General features: G+C 36.4%; 1 long non-coding RNA gene across 3 annotated transcripts; it reads right to left on the bottom strand.

The window, feature by feature from the left end:
- Positions 1–8464: 8464 nt before the first annotated feature.
- On the bottom strand, positions 8465–25406 carry LOC121069628. 3 transcript variants are annotated; one of them, XR_005819537.1, is made up of 4 exons: positions 25321–25406; positions 14254–14331; positions 10835–10926; positions 8465–8648 (listed from the first exon to the last, which is right to left on the bottom strand). It is a non-coding gene; the product is annotated as an uncharacterized LOC121069628 (long non-coding RNA). The 3 variants fall into 3 exon arrangements; XR_005819535.1 differs by having other exon boundaries at positions 10835–10882; XR_005819536.1 differs by lacking the exon at positions 10835–10926.
- Positions 25407–27000: the final 1594 nt, after the last annotated feature.

The following is a 27000-nucleotide window of genomic DNA, read 5'->3' as shown; positions in this document are numbered from 1 at the left end:
ACTTGTAATACCTCTTAACCTTGGGGAAAGAAAAAAAAAAAAAAGTCCTTTTCTCAGTTACAACCTATCATGAATTTGAACCAACGTGGGTGCAGAATTGGGGTGCCAGCTCAAGTTTTTAGTTAGCTTTAGACCCCATTACTAATCTGCCATGTGTAATTTGGTACATGCCTGAGCTAGGTCTGTGTGTAGATTATGAAAGTGAACCTGGCAGAAATTTAGGTCAAGAGATGGCAAAAAGAATGTGGAATTGTCTCTGGTGCTCACAATTAATTTTCAGAACTATACAGAGGAGAACGTTGCAATGGCAAAGCTAGGCAGGCCCTCATGGGGTGAACAAAGCCTCAAAATGCCTATAAGGTTTGGGAGGTGAAGGTCATAGGAGCAATATTGGGCCATTCCAAGTCTATGTCATAAACTGTCAATAAAGAGCTCTTGTGCGAAGCAGACCTTATGTTTTCTCTGCCTATGTTTGTTTTTCACCAGCACCCCATCAATTCACAGTGCAGGGTTAATAAAAATCCACACAAGTCTCAAGGTGTTTCCTTTAAACTTCTTTGGAGGTTGTGTAGATGGACAATAATACACAGATAACCGAATGCTCGGACCCCTAGTGGTCTGCATTTTATACTGCAGTACATTTTAAGCTAAATTGCAAGTATCAGGCATGATTAAACTGTAAGGCTGCATTTTTAAACTAAGTTTATCTGAACAAAAATTTTGTGCGTAACATAAATCCAGGGAATCTGTCACAAGAGGAAGACCTGAATCATCTTGACCACACTGCCAGCATATCTAATCCATTTTATCACTGCTTGACAAAGACTAACCCCCAAGTCTGGTTAAAGTGAAGATGAAGTTCTTCTGTCTGATCTTCTTGGCCCTTGATTCATTTTTATTCAACTTTTTAAAAGGATATCTATGACCTTTACTCTCATTTTGTCTTCTTGAACATCTTCTGGCTGTCTTCAGATTCCGTAATGTTTTACAACATTGTGTTTGGATTGAAAATTCATATTAATAGCAAGGTTGAAAGAAGCAAAGAGTAATACCTTGGAATCGCAGCAGCTATTCATCAAATTTAATTGCCATCAGGTCTACTTAAAAGATAGCTGATTTACCTACACTGATTTAGACAGTAGAGGAATATTTTATGGAAAATACCAGAAGGAGACAATTATTTTAGCAAGTGCACACATATTTATGGTTGAGCTAATTTCTAAGCCAACGAGCTAAGTTCCCATGTTTTGTTTTGTTTTATGTTGTTTTTAATAACATTCTGAAAAAAGATCGAGGTTTCCATAGCTTTTTTGACTTTATATAGGGTAAAACCACAAGCGAAAAAACACTCTTTTATATGTCAGTTAATTTTATCAAGGATTTCTGTGACAATCAGAATATTTTCTCCATAAATAACAGAAAGACAGATTGATGCTATTCAAACTTGACACTTTTTTTTTTTTTCTAATCCCAGTACATTAAGATACAGATAGAACAACTGAAATTTATTTGATCAACTGACTGTCAGCTCCACGGGGCTTCGTGATGCTCTATCTCCAATTCTAGTTAAAAGGTCAAATGATTTTTTTATTTTTTTTTTTTAAAGAAAAAAACAGCTAAAGCAGAGTGTCAGGAAACGAGATAAGGAAAGCCCTTTTATGTTTGAAAATATAGTCTTATCTTGAAGTTCACTATTCATTTAAAAATAAAGGCCAGCTCTGAAAAGAACTGTAAAGGAAGAAAATATGATTGGTGCATTTTTTCAGTATAAGAACACAAACATGTTGTTTTATACAGCTGTCAGTCCATCACCTTTCATAAGAACTGTGTTTATATATACACACACACAAATACTTAATGGATTGCCTTACTTTTGTGACAAAGTGTAGCTACTGAAAGAGAAATTAGACACGAAGTTTTTGATAAAGCTTTGCTGTGAACAATCCAGTTCATCATTGGATTTGCAATATATCCTGTAGAAGAGGAAGCTTTAATAAATTGGAACTAATAAGATTACAACTAAGAAAATTATCTAGACCTCTTTATCAGTAAAGATGTCTATTTCTCACAAATTATCACGATAATTTATTCCAAAGGCAAATATAACCCTTTCTATGTCTTCTAAACAACACTGTCAGACCCCAACCTTCAAAAATTAACTGTACATCACCAACCCAAGTATTACAGTTAGGTATAAAGTGAAATATATATAATATATATAAAGTGAGATAACACCAATGTGGGTAGTGAAATACCTGAATCACATGCAGATTATTGAATGTACTCCCAAGCCTCACATTCTGATTAATAATGAATTACCACAGTTGCATACAGAGCTGGCAACAAAACTTAAAGCCATTTGAATCTTTAAGTTTTAGAATGCAAGCCTGACCAACTGAAATGTTTTCTATATTTTTTACAAACTGTTGAACATAGGCTTCCTTTAACTGAAGTTTGGTGAACATGTAGCTGTGAAATAAAATCAGCCCAAATTATCTAGCAATACTAAACTCAGAATTGTAATTCAGCAGATGTAAGTTGGTTTTCTTTAAAATCTAGGGTTCATTTTAGACTTCAGATTTAGCATCACGGAGTTATGGGGGGGCTAGTATGAAGTATATGTGATTGGGGGGGTTAGTATGAAGGTTAGTGATGAAGTTGTGCATGAGTTCATTCTGAAGTTCAAAAGTAAAATGCAGTTCTGAAGAGCTCTACATTTTTACAATAATCATCTTTCCAGCTTTAATTTAAACTGGGCTCTGGTTGAAGACAAAAAATTTCTGCAGGCTAGTGTAGGCTGTGAGAAGAACTCATGAATTCATACACATGAAAATATTTTTATATTGAAAGCATACCTTGTTTTTTCCTTTTTATCCTAAGATTCTCACCAAGGTGTTTTTTGTCTCTTAGGAAAATATTTTAAAGCAATTTGGTTAATTTGATAAGCAAATCTTATACAATAATTTTCTAGAGAGCAGTGATTTCTTCAAAATATTGCCTGGCTGCAGAGTTGTTTTTAGAGGTTTCTGTTTATTAGCTGCTGAAACATCCTCTTCATCTACTTAAGTTCTGTCTTGCCTAGTGCTTTTGCAAGAAAGAAAGTAACAAATCCTTGCAGAGTGATCATGAGCTCAGAACCACACAGTGCACTAGCTGCTTTTGGAGGTATATCCTCATCTGAAAGCAAAGCAGTTATTGGAATGTTAACTGGTTTTGTTTTGGTCTAGTTTGTTTTGTGTTTTTTTCACAGCCCTTCAGTCCTTTCTGATGTATCTTTATTCAGATTTCATATTTCTTTCAGCATTAATGAAGCGAATGCTAAAATACCCAGTGCGGTGTATCAGTCAGATGAGAAGGGCTTATAGAGTACTCGGCCATCCATATACAGTTAATATGGTAAGTAGAGGTTAATGAATGGTAGTAGTATTGAGGGTTTTGAGAAATAGTGTATCAAAATATAGAACATCCTATAATGTCTATTTAGGACCTATTGAAAAGGTATACATAACCAAAAGTACATAGAACTGAGCAATTTGTATTTGCACATTTATATTGTTTCCAGATTGTTCTTCCACTGATGTTTCATGTCCTGTAGAAATCATTGTATTTTTACTCATTCTGATTAAGTTAATGCACTCTATTATGATTCTAGCTGAATTGATTCCATTCTACAAAAATATTCTGCAAATGTTTGCTAACATTTCACAATAAATAATTTCAGCTATTTGAGACTTTTTGTGTGAAATTTTCATATACTTTTGAGAAATAACTCTTCCTGTAGACAAAAATTTATTTATTTACAGAAAAAAATCACACTACTTGTCTGATTTTAAGATCTTAATGATTATCCATGAAGCAATAACATCAGATGTTACCAACACAGAATCATAAATAATAACTGGAGAGAATTATTTTGAATCATTCCACTGACATAAGGATAATTCTCTACCAACCTTGATACTAACCTCTCTTTCTGTTTCCTCTTGGGGGATATTTTCAGATGAACAACTAAACCATACTTGTTTAATGAATAATCCATTACAAATTATTCCCATAATTCCAGTCATCAGGGCAAACCTTTATTATTGTCTAGCAAAAATCACTTGCAATCTGTCAAGCACTCAAAATGTTTACCACATGAAACAGGAAGGATTATATTTGTTGTTGTTGTGAAAAAGTAAAAGGAAACAATTCTGCAGAAAACAACATCCAACCTTCCAAATCACCCTTCAAGTGAAAGTTAATAAGACCTATCAAAAACTTAGCCTCTTCTCTGTTTAGTGTTTTATTACAGAAAGGTGAGGTGTTTTATTGAGCTACCCCCAAAATTTAGTATTCTCTCAGAAAAGAATGAAAAGAGGATGTTTGTACCTTTGTATTGGCAGCAATGTCCCATTTCTCCTGTTGAAATATATGGGTAAATTAAATCCTTATTTCTATACAGATTTTCTGCTTCTTGCATTAAACATATTTTGTTAGATGCACAAGCCAGACAAGCAAACTTGCTTTTTTATTTAAAAAATAACGAGAGATTAAAATTGGCTACAATATGGTCAAGGTTTTAAACTAGGTTTAGGCAAACGGTTTGGCAAAAATAAAACAGATCTAAAGCTTTATGCAAAACTGAAGTCAAATATGGTGACTTGCTAAAGTCAGATTTAAAATAACCTATAAATTTAATATGTTAATCTTGGGAGAAAAAAAAAAACCACCATCTTTGTGATACTCACAAGAAAAGTTGGAAGAGAGACTTCTTCCAGGCCTACAGCCTGAACTATTCTGTGCTTGGACTCGATGATCTTTGTGGGTCCCTTCCAACAGAGCAGTTCTATTCTATTTCATAGCCTTATTTTGGGGGGCGGGATTTGGTTCAGATAAGTATTCAGACTTTTAGATGCTTATTTAATAGAACCTCTAAACCCTTTGAGGTTTGCCCATCTCCAATTTAAAACTCCCCTCTGGAGGAAAGTTATCCAGCTGTAAGTTTTACAAAAGCACACCTGGCAAAACAACATCTGCCTGACAATGACTTAGTGGGCCTCAGTAAAGGCTGACATATGTGCACATACAATAGGACCTCATAGCAACAAAGCATTTTACATATTAGTGTACACTGGGGAGTCCTGACTCCTGACAGAAAAGTATGATGGCTTTTACACTTTAAATTACAGTGAAGCTTTATCCACAGATGGTGCAGGTACAACATGTACTCCCATACAGATGTCAGGTGACAGAGGTCATTTTCATAACTGCCTCTTTCTGATTTCCAGTGTTTGTTTCGATGTGGTTGTTGCAACTTGAGGGCAGCATTTTCAGTGGGAGTTAGTTCCAGCTGTCGATACTGTGCTGGCTTAAAGCCTGCAAGCTCCAGTACCAATGCAGATGCTTCTGTTGACACTTCAAGGTTATGAAATATCATTGCCTCTCCTCTATTACTGTGTCTCTTTCAAAAGGTGTGGGGCACAGTTTGTTGTGGTTCAGTCAGCTAGAGGAGACAGACAGTGAGTAAATTAACAGAGTTGCTTTGAGATTACTCAGCTGGAGAGCTCACAGGACCATTATGGTGTGCCAAATGGCCAGGCTTTGAAGATAGGGAAAGTAAATCTTACATGTTCAGGTTCTTGAAAACTAACAAAGAAGCTTTAATTCTGAAGGGAAAAGGACTGATACAAAGACTGTTTTCTTGTGCTGACCTCTGTTTTAAGATTATAACAAAAATTCCAGGAAATATTCATAATTGGCCACATGCTAGAAGCAGGACAAGGGCCAACTGACCAGCATCTAAGTGAGGGTGGGCTAGAAGGAAATTTACTTCCATTAGGCCAAGTATCAGTGCTATACTGTCTGCTTCAGTGCTGCAGAGCTGCAGGAGCCCTCTGACTAAGGGAGGCTTGCCTTTTTTTTTTTTCCTTCCTTCCCCCAAGTAGTGTATTCATCTGCATACCCAGCCTCAGTCTTTCTCTTGTTCTCAGCCTGCCAGAAAGCTTTATGCTTGTGGGAGGAAGGGAGAGAGTTGTGTATCACAGAGGTCTGCTTAGTTTTAGAGGACCAGTACTGCATTTTAGAAGAGCAGGCAGTATGCAAAATCTGCGCCATCTCCTCCAAAGCATTTCATGTGAGACCTGGTGGTGTGGTAACCAGCTGCCTCTCAGCCCGCTTCCATACTCCATGCTATTCCAAAAGCATAGGTGGGTTGGTGGGATGTATGATGAGGTTTGACCAGGTGTAATTCAAGTTAAACCACTGAGCAACACCTTCTGCAGTGAAGGGTACCACTGCTAATGCTGTGCACTGTGCTCTCTCCCCTCTTTTCTATTCAAAGTAAGATTTTGTTTTGTTTTGTTTTGTTTTGTTTTAAAGTCCTAAAGTCCGATTTCTTTTCCTGGAAATTGATATAAGTATTGAGAAAATGCAGGCTAAAATCTGCTTCTGGATCTGGAATCAAACGGTCTCTTGGGATCTGACCTCAAACACCAGGGCCAAAACTTTTAATAAGAACTTAGGCAGTGTCTTATAGCAACACAACTGACTTGTTGGGAGGTTTGTATAACACCTACCAAACTGAATTTCCACTGGGTTATTGTGTTTACACACTTCAGCAGCGTACCTTTTATTCCATTTAACTGTATTTCATTTAACTCTTTCTCTGCTGACAAATGTTCAGTTTCCATTCATATTCAAATCTTGACCGGGTATTTTTTTTATTTATTATTATTTTAATAGAAATTAAAGTAGAACAAAAGTTCTCTAAATTATCAGAAATCTATAAACATTAGAAATAATTGAATAGCTTCATGTTAATATCCCTGTATTAAAGACTGAGAATAAATTTGACACAAACATAGGGGAAGGACCTAGGCAAAAGTAAAGCTTCTTTGATTCATCAGAAAGCTCTAAAGCTGACAGAATAACTGGATGGAGTATCTCAGAAATAAAAGAATTAGAAATATTGAGCCATTCTTTCATTAATAATGAAGATTTAAATCCACTCAACCCTCTGAAGGCTAACAGTTGTTAAATAATCATATAAAATCAGATAATGTAAAGGATACTAGCGAAAGTTAAAGGAAATTAAGGCTAGTGACTTGAGATTGATCATGTAATTCACAGGCTTTATCCTGACTTCGTTCAACCCACAGGAAGGAAAAAGATGTTAGCTTCAGATGTGGACTAGAAACTGAGTTTCTATACTTTGGCTGGACAGTACAAGATAGCTCAAACAGGCCAAAAAACATCTAGAAGTTGGATGGAGTGGTTATAGAACATACTCTAAAATGGCATTAGAGATCTCAGTAGTAAGTGATTGCCCAGGCGTGTGAGCTAATTGTAGGAAGGACTGCAAAATTACAAATGTAGGTGGAAAGAGCTACCAAACCAGCTCTCATGCCTATAACTGTAACGGCACCCTCAGCTGAACAAGACTTGAAGATGTGTCTTCTAACACTGCAAATGTTTGCACTCATGTTACTGAAGCCCAGGCAGCTATTAGCACACGGACTGCAATATTGCTGGTTTTGGTGGCCTAGATACTTTGTCAGAAGGGATCAAAAGAATTTGAAAAGAATTGAGAATTCTGCTGTTTTTTGTTTGTTTGTTTTGTTTTGTTTTGTTTTGTTTTTCCCAAGCTTGGAAGAAGCCAAATGACTGTATGCTATGATTATTCGTGAGGCTGGAGAATGAGAAGTCTGAATGGATTGGACAGGACTATACCAATTAAGCATATAGGAATGTATTTGTTATGCTCAAATATGCATTTAAATTTAAATATTGAACATCTCTACAACATTTTAAAGAATGGATACTAGTAAATCTATTGCCCAGAATGTTCTAATTAAAGTTATTTTAAATAGCATTTACAAATTTTATATTTTTAAAATGTTTCCTGTGTTGACTGCAAGATATTTTTTTTCAGATATTTCCTTACAGCAATGTTGAGGTCTAATCCTATATCTTACTTTTTGAAATACTGTGAAACAACAGAACCCCGAGTTCTGTTTCAGCAAGGAGTTAAGATGAGGTACAGGAAAAAGAAGATTGTAATAACTGCAGAATATTGCCTCATCACCCCTCAACCATTTCAGTCATACCACAGATATTTCTGGATGCTATCACAGCATCTGTGGAACTGTATTCCAGCTGTTCTCAGACTTTCCCATTTCTGGAAGCCTTAGCTTCAACCGCAAATGTCCACACAATAGAAATCCAGTCTTCCTCTAGGAGGTCAGTCCCAGACTACTCAGATATTACACCAGAATGACTGTGTTATTTTCTCATCTACATCTATGGAGTTTAGGAACTACTAAGTCAGGCATGAATTAGCTCAAAGTAACACACCAACACTTTTGTGAACTAGCCCTGACTTCATTTACACAGAACTGTGTGCAAAGGTCTTTACCACAGTTACTAAGGTCATCAACACAGGTATGCCAGAGCTGCAAATTTAAAGGATGTCAAAACATGCAATAAAACACATTTTATTTAGTCTCAAAAAAGCCCACAAGAATTGAGTGAACATGTTTCCTGGTCTGTCTAAAATTTAGGCAACTTGCTTGATGATAATCAACAGTCCTGTCACTTTCAGGTGTCACCAGCCATCACTTGCTGCTGCATCACTTCAGATTTGAAGTTCCATGTGCCCTTCCTTTGCTCTTTTTTTTTTTTTTTTTTAACAAACAAACAAACAAACCAAACAACAAAAACAAACAATCAAAAAACAAAACAAAACAAAACGAAACAAAACAACAACAACAACCAGTTCCCACTGTCGCATCTAAGGACTTGGGAAAGCTTTCTCAAAATGTACAAACACCCAGATACACCAGATTTTGTAAGAAAGAAGGGAAAGGAAAAGAGAAGGGAAAGGGAAAGGGAAAAAAGGGAAGGGAAGGGAAGGGAAGGGAAGGGAAGGGAAGGGAAGGGAAGGGAAGGGAAGGGAAGGGAAGGGAAGGGAAGGGAAGGGAAGGGAAGGGAAGGGAAGGGAAGGGAAGGGAAGGGAAGGGAAGGGAAGGGAAGGGGAAGGGAAAGGGAAGGGGAAGGGGAAGGGGAAGGGGAAGGGGAAGGGGAAGGGGAAGGGGAAGGGGAAGGGGAAGGGAAGGGAAGGGAAGGGAAGGGAAGGGAAGGGAAGGGAAGGGAAGGGAAGGGAAGGGAAGGGAAGGGAAGGGAAGGGAAGGGAAGGGAAGGGAAGGGAAGGGAAGGGAAGGGAAGGGAAGGGAAGGGAAGGGAAGGGAAGGGAAGGGAAGGGAAGGGAAGGGAGGGGAAGGGAAAGGGAGGGGAAGGGAAAGGGAAAGGGGAAGGGAAGGGAAGGGAAGGGAAGGGAAGGGAAGGGGAAGGGGAAGGGAAGGGGAAGGGGAAGGGAAGGGAAGGGAAGGGAAGGGAAGGGAAGGGAAGGGAAGGGAAGGGAAGGGAAGGGAAGGGAAGGGAAGGGAAGGGAAGGGAAGGGAAGGGAAGGGAAGGGAAGGGAAGGGAAGGGAAGGGAAGGGAAGGGAAGGGAAGGGAAGGGAAGGGAAGGGAAGGGAAGGGAAGGGAAGGGAAGGGAAGGGAAGGGAAGGGAAGGGAAAGGGGAAGGGAAGGGAAAGGGAAAGGGGAAGGGAGGGGAAGGGAAGGGAAGGGGAAGGGAAGGGGAAGGGAAGGGAAGGGAAGGGAAGGGAAGGGAAGGGAAGGGAAGGGAAGGGAAGGGAAGGGAAGGGAAGGGAAGGGAAGGGAAGGGAAGGGAAGGGAAGGGAAGGGAAGGGAAGGGAAGGGAAGGGAAGGGAAGGGAAGGGAAGGGAAGGGAAGGGAAGGGAAGGGAAGGGAAGGGAAGGGAAGGGAAGGGAAGGGAAGGGAAGGGAAGGGAAGGGAAGGGTTAGTCGAAGTGAGACAAGATGAGGTGAGGAGAGGAGTAACCTTCAGAGTCAGGACATTGTTCATCTGCATTTATCTGATTCTTGATGTCTGTAACTTTAAATCTACTATTCAGAACTCAACTAGATTCTAATTTCTAATATGTTTTAGAAATCTTATTTCTTACATTGGTTTGGCAACATTCCACACAAAGTTCAGTTTTACACAGCTCATAAGAATGCATACTTTCTTATATATGTATATAAATGTAGTATGCTTATGTGTGCACCCACAAAATTTTTCAAAAAACATTACTAAAAAATTACTAAAGCCAAATAGCATTTCCATAAATAAATTACTCTAGTCTAGTCTACATTTTTTCCTGAAAAAATCAGGATTTGCTGCAGTATTTGTTGCAGGTTTTTTACAAGAACATAGAATTTAACTAATGGGTGCAAATTATAAAAACAGAAATATGGGATACTGGAAACATTAATTTGCAACTGATTCTAGGCTTGTCCATCTAAACAACAGGGAGCAGTTAAGCCTGCATATCCCATACTAGACCATATCTTTCAAGATAACTTCTGAACTTTCTTGTGTTCTCAACTTTTCTTATGTTGCAGGTTGTTTTGATTCCTTTTCATATAATTTTCTTGTTCAAAAAGATGATTGTTCTTAATCTAAAAAGAAAATCTTTCATGACTGGTTAAGCTGACCATTGCATGTTATTGGGATGAAATATAAGAATAGTCAGAAGAGTTTGAAACAAATTATTATAATTGTTGATCAACATTTCATAGGGGCAAAAATGGTGTGGCCCTTCTTATACAAAGCATACCAAGCACAGGAAATCAATCAATTTATCCATTACCATGATACCGAGAAGCATACTAATATAGAAAAGTACACATATTAGGATGTGCTATTGTCATTCTTAGAGCAGAGGCAAGAGTATAACCAAAAGGTGGCACTAATAAGAGGGATTATTTTCCTATGCAATTAACTGTTATACCTTTTTGAAAGATGGCTTTATGTCCAAGGGCTTACAGAGATTTTTTTCCTTAAAAGAATTTTGGTTATTTAGAACATCCTGCGTAATCAAGACTAAAATAAAAAAGTTTAAGGTGAGTTGCAACTATCTGGCTGCAGACCTTTAGCTGACCTCTAAATAATAACACAGAGAAAACACTTTTGTGTAACTGTTCTTATAGCTATGTTATTCTTTAACAGTCTTTCTACACCTTTTTTTTTTTTCCTCCAGCATATCAGTGTTGACATTTATAAGGAAAGTATTACAAAACTAGCTCATCTAGAGGGGTGATATCCAGCATAGCAAACTGCTTACAATATAATCAATAGCTTTATATAGAAAAAGGAAGACTCTATAAGCAAAGTCTTGGATAAGGAATAGTGTTACTGCAATGGTTACTAAAATTATCATACTATGCAGAGAATTAATTTTTCTGATTTTTTGTCAATGAATCATTTTTCCAAAGGGTTCAACAAATGAGAGTGGGGGCAAGTAACAGACAAGCAAATTGAGATGATATGCAAGTGATTATGGTTGCTTGCAGAAAAAAATGTCTTTGCTTTGATTTAAGGTTTATCTGCTGTGGCAGTGTTTTTCTTTGTTTCCATTACAATAGGAAAGAAAATAGTATATAAAATACTTTCTTCAAAACCTTTGCATTATTATTATTATTTTTTTTTTTGGCTTTTACTAAATAGGTAACGTCAGAGAGTGGTGGTTACTTTCCATGTGGATAATCCAGGATTAGGATGAGTTTGGGAATACTGACCTATCGTTCATTCATTTGAAAGCAACAACAACAACAAAAGAACTTTTCTCTACAATTACGTATTTACTTTCCTGAATGAATTGTTTACATGCAGTGGCTAAAACCAACCAAATAAAAGGTTGTTGAGAGAAAATGCATTTGGCAGTGTTTTAATAATACATGTTTTGATGAGGATGAATACAACTCCAGTCTGAATGGGTGTGGGGGAGGCTGTATACTCCTGACTGAATCATGCGATAAGGTTAGAGGAACTAAATACCGCTAAAAGGGAAATGATTCTCTTAATAGGTGTGGGAAACCAGTGCCTAATTTGCAAATTAAAAAAAAAAAAAGAAAAGAAAAAAAAAGTGGAATATGACTTGCAGCTTATATAACTTGCAGCTTGACAGTGAGCTGTGTTAAGAAATCCTCCTCCCCCTCCCCCCCCCCCCAAGGTATATCCTCCTCATCTTTTTCTCACCTTTATCCCAGGATTTGGTAGCACGTTTCCCAGATCATGGGTTACACTAAAGACTGTAGGCTTTAGAGTAAGAGAAAGTCTTGATTTGTCTCCCAGGTTGGCCCTAATAAAAGGCTGCTCCTGTGAGGTCATAAAATCCTTGGGATGTGGGACTTTAAAATAGTTGCCTAAAGTACAGTCAGTCAAAATAGAGTCTACTCTAAGCCCATTCTTGGAGACTGGGAGAAATTGTCACCCTGCCCTACCTGCTAATGATATTAATGATAACGATCTCTTTTGAAATAAGATGGCATAGAATGCAGAATTGTTTGTTGCTTTCATAAGTAGTATCCTTTGGTGCATATTTTTCCAAAATCCATTCTTTAGGTAACAGAATATAGTAGAATATATTTAATTTTGGAAACATTCCATATTTACTTGCCATAAGTGCCCTGGGAGACTCATTAATGCTTTAATGCTTCCTATTAAATGGAAACCTCACAGTACTTTCTTTTTAATAAAATAAACTCAAAGGTGAAAATATATATATATATATATATTTAAATTATGAATGCCCATCTAAAAAAATTACTCCTAATTTGTTGGATTATTTTAGTTTTATGTCCTTTCACAGGCATGCAAATGAATAATAAAAAAGGTGTAATAAAAGCAAACAACAATTATTCATATTAACCTAAGGCATTTAATGAAGTAGAAGAGAGTCTAAAGAAACAGATTTCCTATAGCACCACTTTCTTAAGTATACTAAGGTAATCAGCTTTAAGAGGAGATAATTTCAGTTCACCGAGGTTGCTCTTTTAAGTCTTTCTAGGAAATTTGGATTTTCCATTGATAGTAGTTTTAACATGTCACACTGGAGCCAGAGTGAATTAAAGTGAAGAGCTGCACAGTCTAAACAAACAGTTCTTCCTATTATCAGAAGCCTGACAACATAACTGCATAAACTATACCCACAAGTAATACAGGAACAATTAAAAAATAATAGTAATAAACCCTCTCTGCAATCCATAAACAATATATGATGGTTTTTATTGAGCTAACATTTTAAGCTGTCTTATTTTCCAATTTAACATGCTACTTTCTTACTGATTTTAACAAAGTAAACAAGAAACATTCCCTCTGTTCTACAATCATATTCTTTCTTCTGATCAAATGGTGACATAACATTCCCTAGCAATTCCCAAAGAAAAACGTTTACCAAATCCTCAAAAATGTCAGTAAATTACAGAAAACCTTGACTTCTTCTTCCATTTTAAATGATAGTTAGGATGTTTGTGGTTAGGGATCTTTTAGCAACTTGTTTTATATATTGAAAATTTCTCCTTTAATCTATAATTTACATGTCCACATTACTTTTTGTACAGATTTGTGTTTTCTGTCACCTACTAATTTTTACCTAAAGGCACATCATCCATTCTCTCTCTCTCTCTCTTTTTTTTCTTTTTCTTTCTTTTTTTTTTTTTTTTTTTTTCCCCACTACCATCTAGGAAGTGCACCTTATTGACTGATGTGCTTATTCTCTTCCCTGCACAGGCAGAGGTACCCCTGGCTCTTTTGCCCTGCTCATGCAGAGAAAACTCCAGTTGGGCAGCCACATAGCTGTGCATGGCAGTCCAACCCAGCTAATACCCAGTGTCCCTCCCTGGATGCATGCAGGATGCAGACTTGGTCACAGGTGGCCATCACCACACGGTGAGCAAGGGGATGAGGCCATCTCAGCAAAAGGTGATGAGACAGAGGATGACGTGTTTCAGTGTCCAAATGAATCCTATAGCTACTGAACTGTAGTCTGCCCCGATTTCCCTGAGGGTAGATGCAATACTTTGTTCCTCACACTCTGCATTGGCTAATCCTCCAGCAGTGCCTTCACCTCAACATCAGTTACAATAGGAGTAACAATAGGAATGGGAAAAAGCCCTGTCACCGTTTTGTTTTGTTTTTTATTTTTTTTCCTTTTTTTTTTTTTCCCAAGTGTGTATTATTGCAGACCATTTGATGTTCAAGATGTATTCTTTCCTTGCACATCTGACTAAGTGTAAATTAAATGGTAAAGTTGATGGCACTGCCTCTCATGTAACTGTTCTTTGTACCTACAGACAAGAAGCATTTGAGAAAGACAGTGCCTCAATGAGTTCCCTAATAAGATAGTAAACAGAGAGAGTTTTTCCCTACCTGAGTAGTGTTTAAAGATGACTCTGTAGCACACAGAGGAAACATATGCTTCTCAACACAAAGTCATCTACCCTGACACTGCAGATAAAAAACAATATTAGATCTCTTCATATAACACCTTGTCATCTCCCAGGCTCAATGTGAAGAATTTAGTCCAAACGCTGTAGAAATATGACTGGGAGCTATGTAGAGAAAGAGAAGAAAGCTATGGTACGGAGGTATGGATCCTAATAGCATTGTTTCCTTTTTTTTTTTTTTTTTTTTTTTTTTTTTTAAAGTACCACCTCTACACAGGCAGAATTTAAAAGTTTTCATCAATCTATTTTTAATCATAATAGTTTTTACTTATAACTGTTAAGGGCATATTTTATTGTGTTTCTGATATGCCTTCATTTATTTTTATATTGCATCCAACAAAAACCTACACCTGCAAGAAGGTATTATTTATGTCTTCTGATGAAAAATACTATTTGGAAAGGATAAATGAGAGACGAAGACACTCTTACAATGCATAAGAGAAAGCTCTTCAGTAGTTTCATGTTGTTATCCCTCTCTATAAAAAACATTGTAAGCATATTAAGCTAAAAGTTACTTGTGTATTGTTATGGTTCCACACTAAACCTGACAGTCATTTTAAAAAGACACAATTAAAATGTTAAAAGCCTAAGTAAATTAGGCGCCTACATCCCATTTTAGAATGACCTGAGTATTAGGAGGAAATATTTTGCCCAGACTCCTACAATCAAGACCAGATGCCTTCCTAAATACTGTGCTGTAATTCAACCATATTTTTATTGGATACAGTACAGGAATTACAGGGTGAAATTCCATGGTTTCTGTTATGTAAGAAGTCAGAGTACACGATGGTACTTTATGTCACTAAAATCACTGAATAACTGAAGATGTCTTCCCATCTTATTTGCTCAAATTTCACTTCCCTGTTTTCTGTGGTGTCATAATCCCACTCAATCTCCAGCCACTGAAGCTTTTTTCTAGGGAAAACTTTGTAGGCAAGATCTGGATTGTTGATGTAATAAAGAGAAAAACAAACAAACAAACAAACATCAACATAAAAACACCTAAAACCTTGGAAAACCTTTTCTGTGGCATCTCTAGCTTGCTTTACATGTTTATTTAACTCCTGGAGCAAGCTGAAGAAAATGCATATCTCTGTTTCTGCATTCACTTTAATGCTGTTATCATCAGGCAATACTTTGAGGAATGTATGCTGGGTTCATATCTTAAGCATCAGCTTTATCAGCAAAATTGGAATACAGAAAAAAAAAAATCTATTTCTGAAATAGAACTTCCCATGAATTTGCAAATGATAATGTCTATTGAAAAACAGAAGCTTTTTTCATATTCTCAAGTTCACATCTCACGGGATTGAAAAATTTTCTCTTGAGCTTTTAAAATCTCTTCTCCTTTTCATTCGTCAGCATTCTAAAAACATGTTATTTGAAAGAGTGTACTTGGTGTTAAAACGCCTGAAGAACTGTAATGCCATTACAATCTTTACTTGTTTGAACCACATACAACTATAAGTAGCTCTTCAAGTTTTAAACATCTTTGCTTTTTTTTTTCATTAGGCAAGATCATTTGAATGGAAGAAAATTGGAGATCAGTCCTGCCTAATTTAACACTCAAGAATTGAAAAAAATAAAAACCAAAACACAACAAAAATAAAATAACCCATAGCAATTAGTGTCAGTGGGAAATGGAACAAAACAATAGGTATACTTCGACCTTATGATTGTTTTCCTTTGGGTTTGTGAAGTCATTAGAAAACTCGAGTACCCTCTGCTGGCCAAGTAATAAATCTGTAGCCCTAGAACAGTGCTGACATTCCCACGGATACTTAGATGCAAGCAAGCAGCCTGGAAGCAAAAGCAATGTTGACTTGCATGCTGTTAAAAGAAAAGTAAAAAGAAAAACCACCACCACCACCAATGAAACAGGCCACAAAACAAAACACAAAGCAGCATATAAGAAAGTGTAAAGCTAGTCAGGGAAAAGTTTCAGGCTGCACAGAGAGTACTATAAGGAGAACATAGCTAATATATTTAATATTATAACTTTTAAAGTTCTTTTGTTTGTTTGTTTGTTTAATATTTAGCCTGTGTGTAAGGACGTCAGCTTTTCCGACTGTATTGTAACAGTGCTGTAAAATGACTGCAAGTGTGCTTGTGCTGTTCCTCTTATAGTTCAGAATGGGACTCACCGCTGCTAAACAGGAGGAGGGTAGAATACCTAGCAAACCATTTTAACATTTTAAAAATGCAGACGTATTTCTTTGAAGTGGAGCATTGCCTTCTTGCAGAGATACATGAGATCACATTTAAGCAGAAATCAGTGAAGTTAAAATTTTGTTTTATCCATTTAAAATAATGCGTATTTTGCGCCTTACAGTTCACAAGGTTAAAGAGGTAAATGGTTTCATGTATACCATAGGCCCCTGCTAAAAAGAGGACAATAATGATGAGCCAGCCACTTTTGCAGAGGTGGAAAGTAACTAGTTAGAATAGTTAATCTTTTGAGACACATCTGTGGCATTAAGTGGATTCTTCTAATTCAGCTGAAGGCACAACAGCTGGATTCTGTCATCCCTGACTGGGGCGGTCTTGTTAGTGTACGATGACCTCTGGAGCACTAACACAGATAATACTGGCACCTCTCTCCACTCTAATCAACTACCAGTCTGAGCAATTCTACAGGAGATGGGGGCATTAAGGCCATATTATTCTAAACAAAATTCAGTGATGGTAGCAGAGTATTGTGACAGCAAAAGACAGATTCTACCTTTCCCACCAAAGGTTTTTAATGTTAAATTTAAGGAATGGTCTGTAAAAACAACAGCTCCATATTTTCTCCTTTTCTTAAAGTCATGTTTGCAAAACTAGGCTGTTTGTGTCAAGTATGTCTAAGCTAAGACTCTCACAGTTTTACTGCCATATTTAAAGCTGTTCATTGCAACCACACGCAGTTAATGTGGTCTCTCTTCATCTCTTTCCACATAGATTAGAGCTGGCAGGAAAACAAAGATTTCTGAGCATTTAGCTGGAATGTGAAAGACTCAGGTTCAAGTTACTGTTCTGTCCTGCTCTGGAGCAGGGCATTGAACTAGGGTTTCCTGTATCCGAATTGAATAACCCTGTGGCTGGACTAGGTGCTATTTTGATGATGGAAGTCTTGTATTTTGACTGTTTTCAAAGGTGCTTCATCAAAAACAACTGACCAGTTCTCATGATGTACATGAACTTTCAATGAAAATATTTCCTATTGTAAAATGTTTGGTCATAGTTAATATAACATGCTATAGATTAAAAAAAAAAAAAAAAAAAAGATTAAAAAAAAAGGCAACAAACCTCAACAAAGCTTTTGGTAGTTATGAAACAGCAATACAAATGTAGACAGCTTAATAAAAAGGGGTGTATGTGCCACAGAAGCATCACTCTACCAAGATGTTCAGAATATCTCACAGGTTTTTGGCGTATCTTTTTCACATATACAGGTGTGCCATTTATAAGAATGCAGTAATGCACTGGTGCAAAACATAGAAAATATAAGATACTAATTTTACAGGTAAAAGCAATGATTGATTAGAAAATAACCAAATAATTGCCAACTAATTTGGGCTTGCAAGCATAAAATGTGCATAGCTTGAGTGCTTTGGTGTACTTGGCCTTTTCTAACTGTTACAAATGATCTCTGGATCCTTGCTACAGTGAAAGACAAGAGAGAGACATTGTCTTCAGCTGTGTTTGAGGGTGTTCACCTCTTAAATTCATCTTCTACTGTTGAAATCAAAACAGCAGTAAATGTCTGCAACTGAGGTAAGGGTGTTTACATTTACTTTATTGACAGTGGCTAGAAATAGTGTGCCATTTATCCAACCAAAATATTTACTGTGCAAATGTCTAAAGCTAGATGAGAAATCCCACCTTTGATTTGCCTACCAAATGAGAAAAACACAATAATAATCTATGAAAAACTTAGGGTGTTTAATTGCCTACCGTCTTTTTGTCAAAGATGGGAATAAAACCCATTTCTCCGGAGTAACACTATTTAAATGGAATAAACATTGTGCTCCACCCTCTGCTCATATTTTTAGTATGACAACACCAGCTTGATTTGCTATAGAGCTGTGACTTTCTATTGGGAGGGAAATATATTGTTTGATGTGCAAGACAGGAATACAGAGTGTCCATGCAATTAAGGACTGTGCCATAATGAACACAGCTGTGTAGGTCAGATGCAGTATTTCTTTGACACGGAGAGAATGTTGTAGAAGTGGGGCTGTTGTGCAATTTCTTGAGGTTTTAAAAAAGCATGGAAATTGAAAGCCTGATCCTTAAGAAATTCATCAACACTATCGAACTCCTTTAGTCATGTAGTATTACTAAGTCCTTTAGCCCTCAAACTAATGGTAGCAAATAGAGAATAGTTGTCATCCTGTTTGTTAACAGCTAACACAGGCTTTTGAAGCTATAGTTTTCATAGAGTTAGTTAGAGAGTAAAAGAATTTTGAGGTTCATTAACTCATTTGTTTTTTCAGTGGTGTATTTGGGAGTGGAGGGGGCTGTTGAAAGAGCATGATCAGAAGAAGACAGTAGTATTATCCTGACAACTGTCGGCAGATAAGTGTAAACAAATGTTAACAAAGACCATAAAATATTTTATTTCAAAAACAAAACAAAACCCAAAAACATATCAAAACCAAACTGAAGAAAACAAAAACAAAACAAGAAAAATCTCTTCATCATGGAAATGACCACTAACTTCTTGCTGTTGACAGTTAGTGGGGCCTTCAGCTTCAGTCCCTTATCTGCATGATATAGACCAGGGATGCAATCCTGATCTCCTATATCTCATGTGAGCTACCTTGCTGCAAGGAAATTCTTGTTCTTTCTTTAAGTTCTTTCAAAATAAACATTTAAAGTGCAAAAGCAAATGAGATAAACTTCAAAACCATGACAACTTTTGCAGCCTTCCCTCTCTGTTGCTTAGGTCGGGTTTCAGTCCCAGGACATGTGGATTAGTGATTGCAGACCTTTTGCCACCATGTTCCCTGATGTCACCCATCTCTTTCTACTTGTAATTGCCTCTACTGTTTCTATTACTTTTCCCACGAACACTGTCAAAATGGTTTCTTCTTTCCACTGTTCCCTCAAGACCTTGCAATGCATTTTCCTGATTGAATGCTGTCAGCAGGGGGAGCGTCAACAGCACAGGATAGTCTACAGGAGTTACTGGGTCTTCTTGGGAGGAAAAGGGACAGACCTGCTGAATCAGAAAGGCAGAAATTTGGCCAAGTTGTAAGTATGAAAGACAATCTTGTGCTCAAAAGTTTTGACTCACATGTATAAGATAGAGAGCTCTTTATATTTAAATGGAAATGGAAAGACACATCTACCCACATATTAGAATTGTCATAAAAAAGACAGCATAACAAATGTAGCATTGTGCTTGAGGTCTTTGCCTTATATATATATATATGTATATTATTTTAGATATTAACTTTTTGTTGCATTCCTTAGTCATTGACTCACTAGAGAGTGAGTTAGTCCATTGCTGGTGAATTTTAAGGCCAATATATTATGTTGAGATTGACAAAATGAAAAATAAACCAATTTTCAGTATGCTGGCATTGAAATAAAATATCTTGGGTAATCTGAACTGTCTGGACATTCTGTATTCCTGTATGATTCTTTTGTTCAGTGAGTCATTGGCTTCTGGTAAACGGTGATTACCCCTCTGCCTATGTTTGTGAAAAGTTCAGCTCAGCTAGGTTGTTGCAATTAGTTCAGACATCAATATATTATCAACATATGACTAAAGGAAAACTGTGCACCCTGAATTCTATCTTAAGAATCCAGATGCTCTCATATATAACACAATATATGAATATCTCTATAAAATTATCTTGCAATATGTTAACATACTCAATGAGGGATGCTAGCAACTTGGAAACATATGCAAGAAGAAAAATGAGGGCAAGTAAAACTCACTGTAAGGTTGTTGCAAGGAGATGTATAGTGAGAGAATGTTTGAACTACCGATATACAACGCGGCCGGGATAAAAAACAAGTTAATGAACAACTCAAATCTGACTATTCAGGAGAAAAACTAAACATTAGATACAAACAAAATTTTAAGAATCTCCTACAAAAGGGGAGCTTAGGAACTCTGAGGTTTTCTGAAGTTATGCTACTTGGGTGCATAATCTTGTGCTTGTTAGCATTCACAGAGTTGAGCCTCTTGTCTGAAGCAAGTAATTTGTCATTGATTTCATGCCTGTGACTATTTAGGAGCCACAGACAAAATGTTCCTATCTCTGAATTCTCTGGAGAGCCTGATGCAGTAGGCACCTTCAGAATGAGTTTAAGTTACACCAGTTGCACTGCATTCAGCCATGGTCATTATTTTCAGAGGAAAATATTGTGCTGGCATATATGGTGGTGATGGTGGTGCATATTTTTAGTATTGCCTCATAGTTAGGGTTTTTTTCTAGGTTTAATTTCTCCTTCAGCTTGTGGAACTTTCAGCCTACTACCCCCAGAAGAGGACCTGTCCCAGTGAAGGAAATGCAACAACACACTCTTTCCAGACCAGCAGTGAATGATCAAGACCGAGACCAGGAAGTGATCATTTGGAGTACTCCAATTTGGGGTTGGAGACCTGACATCTTGTCCCTGCTTCTAAAACTGTTTCTGTATTTCATTGTTATGAGAAATGTGTCACCACGAAGTCTATTTGCAGGTATGGACCCCAGACAGTATTTGCTAAATGTTTTTACTGAATCCTCCTTTGCCCCTGTTTCAGCACGATACTAAAACACATGCCTAACATGAAGCACAAATAACAAAGTTGTTACAAGTAGGAACAATCATCTCTGTAAAACTAGAATTGTATTGTTCTCATTTATGTAATTAAGACCTATATATTTGTGCTATTCCACATTTGTGATTTGTCTTGATGTTTAAAGAGTCGTTAGTAGAAAGATCCCAATAGTTTAGTAAAAATGTCATCACTGTTGTGTGTCTGATATCAAGATAAGTGCCACTGAATTTTACATTTTATTTGAATTTAATTTTTATAATTCTTTTCAAGGGTTAGGCAACTCTCTTCAACAAGGGTTGACATGCACAAGAGAATTATTTCAGAAGTTATTTTCTGAATATTATGCATTATTCCAGAAATCTCTCAAGGCTTCCTCAGCAAAGTAGGAAAAACTGATCTTGCTGTACAAAGGAGGGAGATGTTGTGGGTCTTGCCACTCTTAGCTTAGAAAACGTGCAGGGGAGGGTAAAGTATGTTGTTGGGACTTAAAGCTGGTACCAGGCTTGCTACTTCTAAAGAGATTGGAAGGTCCTTCCTCTCCACAGTTTTTTCTGGGTTCCCACAACCAGAACCAGACAAAACTCCCAGAGCTTTGGCATCAGCAACTCAAGCTGTGGGACTGTGATTGTTTCAGTATCAGAAGCTGTTGGCTGATGTAGGTAGAGGTCTTATTTGCCTATGTTTACATCCCTCCCTGTCTAAATACTTCTTATACCACAGAATCAGAGCATGCCATTAATTATATATATTCATCTATTTCATTTTATAAATATGGATTTAATTTTTTTTTTTCCTACAGAAAAGCAAAAGCACAGAAGGACGGATTGGTATAAGACCATATAGAAAGTCTCTTATAAAGCGGTGCCTTGAATTCATCTATTCTAAATCCTAAAGCAGACACCTAGTGAATTTATCTTTAGAGTAGGTACATTTTTTAAATCAGTAAGTCAATTGGTATATACAGTATTACTATGTTTTAAAATGCCTTTGAAGATCTGTGCAAAGCTCACTGAAGCCGATGACATCTTTGTTTATTTTCAGTGGACTAAATATCAGGATGTGGACAAAAAGAGAAGCTTTGGTCCTGCTTCTGCACTGCAAATTAAAGCAGGCACACTTGAAGGTGTAGGATATAATTTGCATGTAGAAGCATGTGGGATCATGAAGACTTCACAAAAGTGGCTGTTTCACACTTTCAGAAGTGTGCACTACTCTCTGAAACGGCATCCATTGAACAAAACTTTCAAAACTTTAACATACAGATGTGTTGTCTGAGATTCCACCCCCCCCCCCCAAAGATTTCCTCTATTATGGATCTGGGAGAAGATGTCTCACCATTTAAAATAGATCTAGGTATATGGTAAAGCAAGTGAAACTAACTGCCTATATTTTGACATACGTAACAATGTTTGCATTGGGTCAATGGCTACTATTTGTTTTAAAAAGGTTGTTCTCAAGTTTTACAAAGCTACAGCAAAATGAAAATCCTATTGAGCCAATATAGTCAAAAACATTCTGAAGTTCCCCAGCAGGTTTGCTAACTGTAGGAACACTGTGTCTTGTTGATTAAACAGAATGACTTATTAAAACTGGAAAATCTTCATGGGTCAAGTAAATTTCTGGACTTATTTTTGAAGAGAAATAGAGAACAAACTGTGCTTTAAAACAATAGTAGCCTGAAAAATCATAATTTGTCAGTGTGTTATTGCTAATGGAGTTGATTGTATTCTTAAAAACAAAACAAAACAAAACAAACAAACAAAAAACAAAAACACTACAGTGATTTTTTTTTTCATCTGGGAAAATGTGTTGTTTCTGACAAAATATCCTTAAATAAAAACAAAATTTGATAGTCTCCATTTCAACTTGATCACAATATTTTGTTGGTTTTATGTCAAAATATTTTGTCATAAAATTTTATAACATACTGTAAATTACAATACAAGTAATCAGCTTTGACACAAACTCTTTTGATTTGACCTGAAACAGTTTTTCTAGGGATGGGAGGAAAATGTGCACCACTCTGGAGAGTGAATACATGATGGGCAACATTGAAGTATGCTCTTTAAAACCACAAACCTTTCAGCTGCTGGCAGTAGTTCACTCCTGATAAATACAAGATGACTCCATTGCACCGTGAGTGCAATCATGCTGTGAGACTGCAGAGCCAGCTTTGAATTGCAGAACACTTGAATTTCAGTGAGACATTTGCTGATGAGATGTGATCAGACAGAACAGTATTATTTTTCTTGCAAGCCTTCCGTACCATCTGAAATCAGTATTGTTATTGCAAATTTACCTCTGGTTGAACTGCTCTCTACTTTCACTGTAAATTTACGTATGAAGACAACAGAAGTTGTAAGGAAGAGAAAGAAAAGGGATTTCTGGTAAACTACAGACTTCTCTTGAAGCGTTTTGTGCTGTCTTCAGAACAAAAGTCCAAACTTCAGCATCTTTCTAGACCATTAAGCCTTTTGAACATCTTTCATCTTAATTACCCATCCATCTCAGCAATCAGCCTATTGTTACTGAGGAAATACCCCTTGAGAAGAATATTAGGAAATCCATTTCAGAGATTATTTTATAAGGAATAATGACCACTTTGTTTCATTAGTGGCTTTCTGGTTCTAATCAGACATTTATTTTTCACATTCACCAAACAAGGATGTGCAGCATATGTTAAGGGAAATGTGTGTGTACCATATGGCTGAGAAGAATAAATTCTGTATAAAATAGAAAGGATGAATGAGGAAGAGTAGGTAATATAATAAATAATGAATTCAGCCACATTATATGATTTTATTGTTATGGGGATGCAAAGACTAGAGTACCATGGAGTGCACATGGATTTTAAACCCAGGGGACTGAGTTTTACTTTTAGTATTCTAAGCTGTGCTTTCTTTTCCCACACCCTGATCAGATGACTCTATAGTCATGAAATGACAAAGACTGTAAGCTTAATTCTTGTACATAGCTTTCCTGGCTAACTCCAGCTTCAGCAGAGGTAAAGCCCATTAAGCCTAGACACATGAAACTGGGATCACCCCTGAGAAAGTTCTGTGATGTGTCAGTATTGGGGTAGGTTTTCTGTGTTGCAAAACAGCACTTTGATAATTTCTAAGCACCAAAAACACGCATTCTGGCTTACATTAAAAAATTTAGGCTCCAAAATCAATTGAAAGATTTCTTTTAGAACTTGGCTTGGCTTTAGAAAATGAATTTCCCCATTGCTCTAATCATCTGCTATTAAGATTTGGAGTCAGGAAGCATCTTGAGCTTAAATCACTAGAATGAATAGCTGAAAAAAAGGTTTTGATTTCCTAACCACCAGTTTTAAGAGGTGTTCTAGAAAAAAATTGCCTGTTGGATGATAATATGAAATATAGATGGGATATTTTCAGCCACAGTTTAACACAAATTGTTACCTGATAATAGGCCTCTCTTGTTATTCTTTGGAGTTTGACTGATTCTGTGGTCAAAATCCTACATATTACTTTATACTTCAGCCTTGGAATTAATAGTGAAATTTGCACTTGGCTGGGTAATTCTCTTAATTGCTCTGGATAAAAATCTGAAGAAATGCACTGAACCTAATCTGGCACAGAGCTTTCTGTCTTACTCCTCACACGATCACATCTTAATAATGCCACACTTCACAGAAGTGTTAATTCTGAAAGAAAAAGAAACGGAATGACCACACTTTAACCTTTAGAGTATGCATTATACATTCATGTTCCTACATCATATACTGGCTATAATCTTGCTTACATAGGTTATAAATTCTGATTGTTAAAACTCTCAGTGGCTTAATACTAATATCCAAAAAATAAAATAATATAATGAAACGAAATGAAATGAAATGAAATGAAATGAATAAAATAAATAAAATAAAATAATAAAATAAAATAAAAATAAAATAAAATAAAATAAAATAAAATAAAATAAAATAATAAAATAGTGCTCATTAGGATCCTAACCTGTTTCTTTCCTTTGAGGAGCATATTGTCATGGTTGGTAATATCAATAATTTTTAATTAGAGAAACATTTCCTCAACCTACCCCCAGTTTTACAGTTTAAAGGAAGTTACTGAAAATTTCCTGTTCTTAACACATAAGTTAGGATCAGGTAGAAATAAACAAGACCTCACTAATGGGAAAATAGAGTAGGAGGTGTATAAATCCATCCATATATATATATTTTCTTTCAAACGTTTGTTTCAAGCATACCTGATAGATTTATTGCTTGACTATGCTTCAGTAGTCTGACCCCCTGTGGTGATTTCCCAAAGACTGCAGGCCAGAATACACCCTTACTGCTGCAAAAGATTATGACATCATGGATGTTAAAACGAGAATGAATGATGTGGTCAGCCATGTATTCAATATATTACTAGAGAGGGGGTTATATGGAAACATGGCCTTTCTGTCAGATAGAATGAATGAGATATATAATTTGTTTTGTCCTTCTCTTAAAAGAACAAGGGAAAGGAGATAATCTGTCTTAATAAGGGCATGCTTAGAGTATCAACCAACTAGAAAGTAATATATTTTTAAACATCCATATGTGATCCCCTTATTAAATTAGGATGTTGAGCTAAATTTAAAGTATCAATATATAAATCAGTCAGTCAGTTAAATTAGCCAATTTTATACTGATAAATGGGAGTTAATAAAGCAATTACTTCTTTCTGAACCATAAAGGCTCTGGTTTCCAAATCAGTTGTATGAGTTATGGATTACTGACATAATTTACAAGTTTTCATTTACATGACTTATATCTTTGATTTCTTAGGAATTAGTCCTTTACTGTGTTAAAGGCACAACAAAACAGCATTTGCGTAACATTAAGGTTGGGGCAAAGCAACAAAATGCACTAGCTTCTCAATTTATGGTGCCACAGTGTTCCTAACTGTATCTGCCATTGTTCTTTATGTACAGAGAGTTAAGGACAGAATTGTTGACTTAATATCGAAGGTCATGACTTTTCAATGTGTGTGTCGTGACCTATGTTCTATACCTGTAGAGCTTTGCCTTTTTTTCTCTCATTTTTGTAAGCACACACCAGTAGTAGGGAGTTCTGCACCTATGTTGGCCATTTGCTATGAAAGAGGTGATATTAAAACTTGTCAGTGTATTGCCACATAACCTTCACATTTTCTGTTTTTATGAGGCTCAGCTTTGTATAGGTTGATGTCTTTGGGGGGTTGGAAATGGTTACAATGTGAACAAGGTCAAGCTTATATAGGGTGTGTTGTAAATAAATTCTCATTTTAATTTTTCACACGCTTTTCTCCTTGTAATGCTTACTGCCTGGTATTTATCTTATTCTGCTCAGCTGTAAATAACCTGCCTCACTTTCACAGGCCACACAAGTCTTGAGGAGCTGCACAAACTAACAGAAGTTAGGTAGAGTTTTGGTAAAGCCCTATTAGTTATTTGCAAGACAGTTCTAAAATCCAAGAATTAAGTAATGGTTTACAGATTAATTTGTTTACTGTATTATCAGGTAGGAGCACAGTAACATCAATAGTAATGGCCATTATGAAATACAGTAAGAAGAACATTTCAGAAAGACTTCATAATACTTACTGATGGCATTAGTGCTGTTCAGTTCATTCAGCTTTTTAAAAAACAATAAAATAACATAAAATCAATAAAATAATATTCTGATTGAAGATGTCATGTTTCTTATGAAAAACATATTTGATTAGAAAGTGACATAAGGCTAGCTGAGAAATCAGAACTGGCTACATAGTGTCTGAGATATTTCCAGTTAAAGTACGGAATGAATAAGTATGTAGACAAAAAAAGCCAGACAGGTATTAGGAAATCAACAGTATGTTCAAGTAGAATTCTTAGGGAAACTGAAGAAAAAAACAAAGCCCACACACAACATGACAAGATTTA

The sequence above is a fragment of the Cygnus olor genome, chromosome 4 (assembly GCF_009769625.2).
Source record: "Cygnus olor isolate bCygOlo1 chromosome 4, bCygOlo1.pri.v2, whole genome shotgun sequence".
NCBI classification, from domain to species: Eukaryota; Metazoa; Chordata; class Aves; order Anseriformes; family Anatidae; genus Cygnus; species Cygnus olor.
Note: the sequence above shows the minus strand (reverse complement) of the source record. Positions and strands in the feature narration are given on the sequence as shown.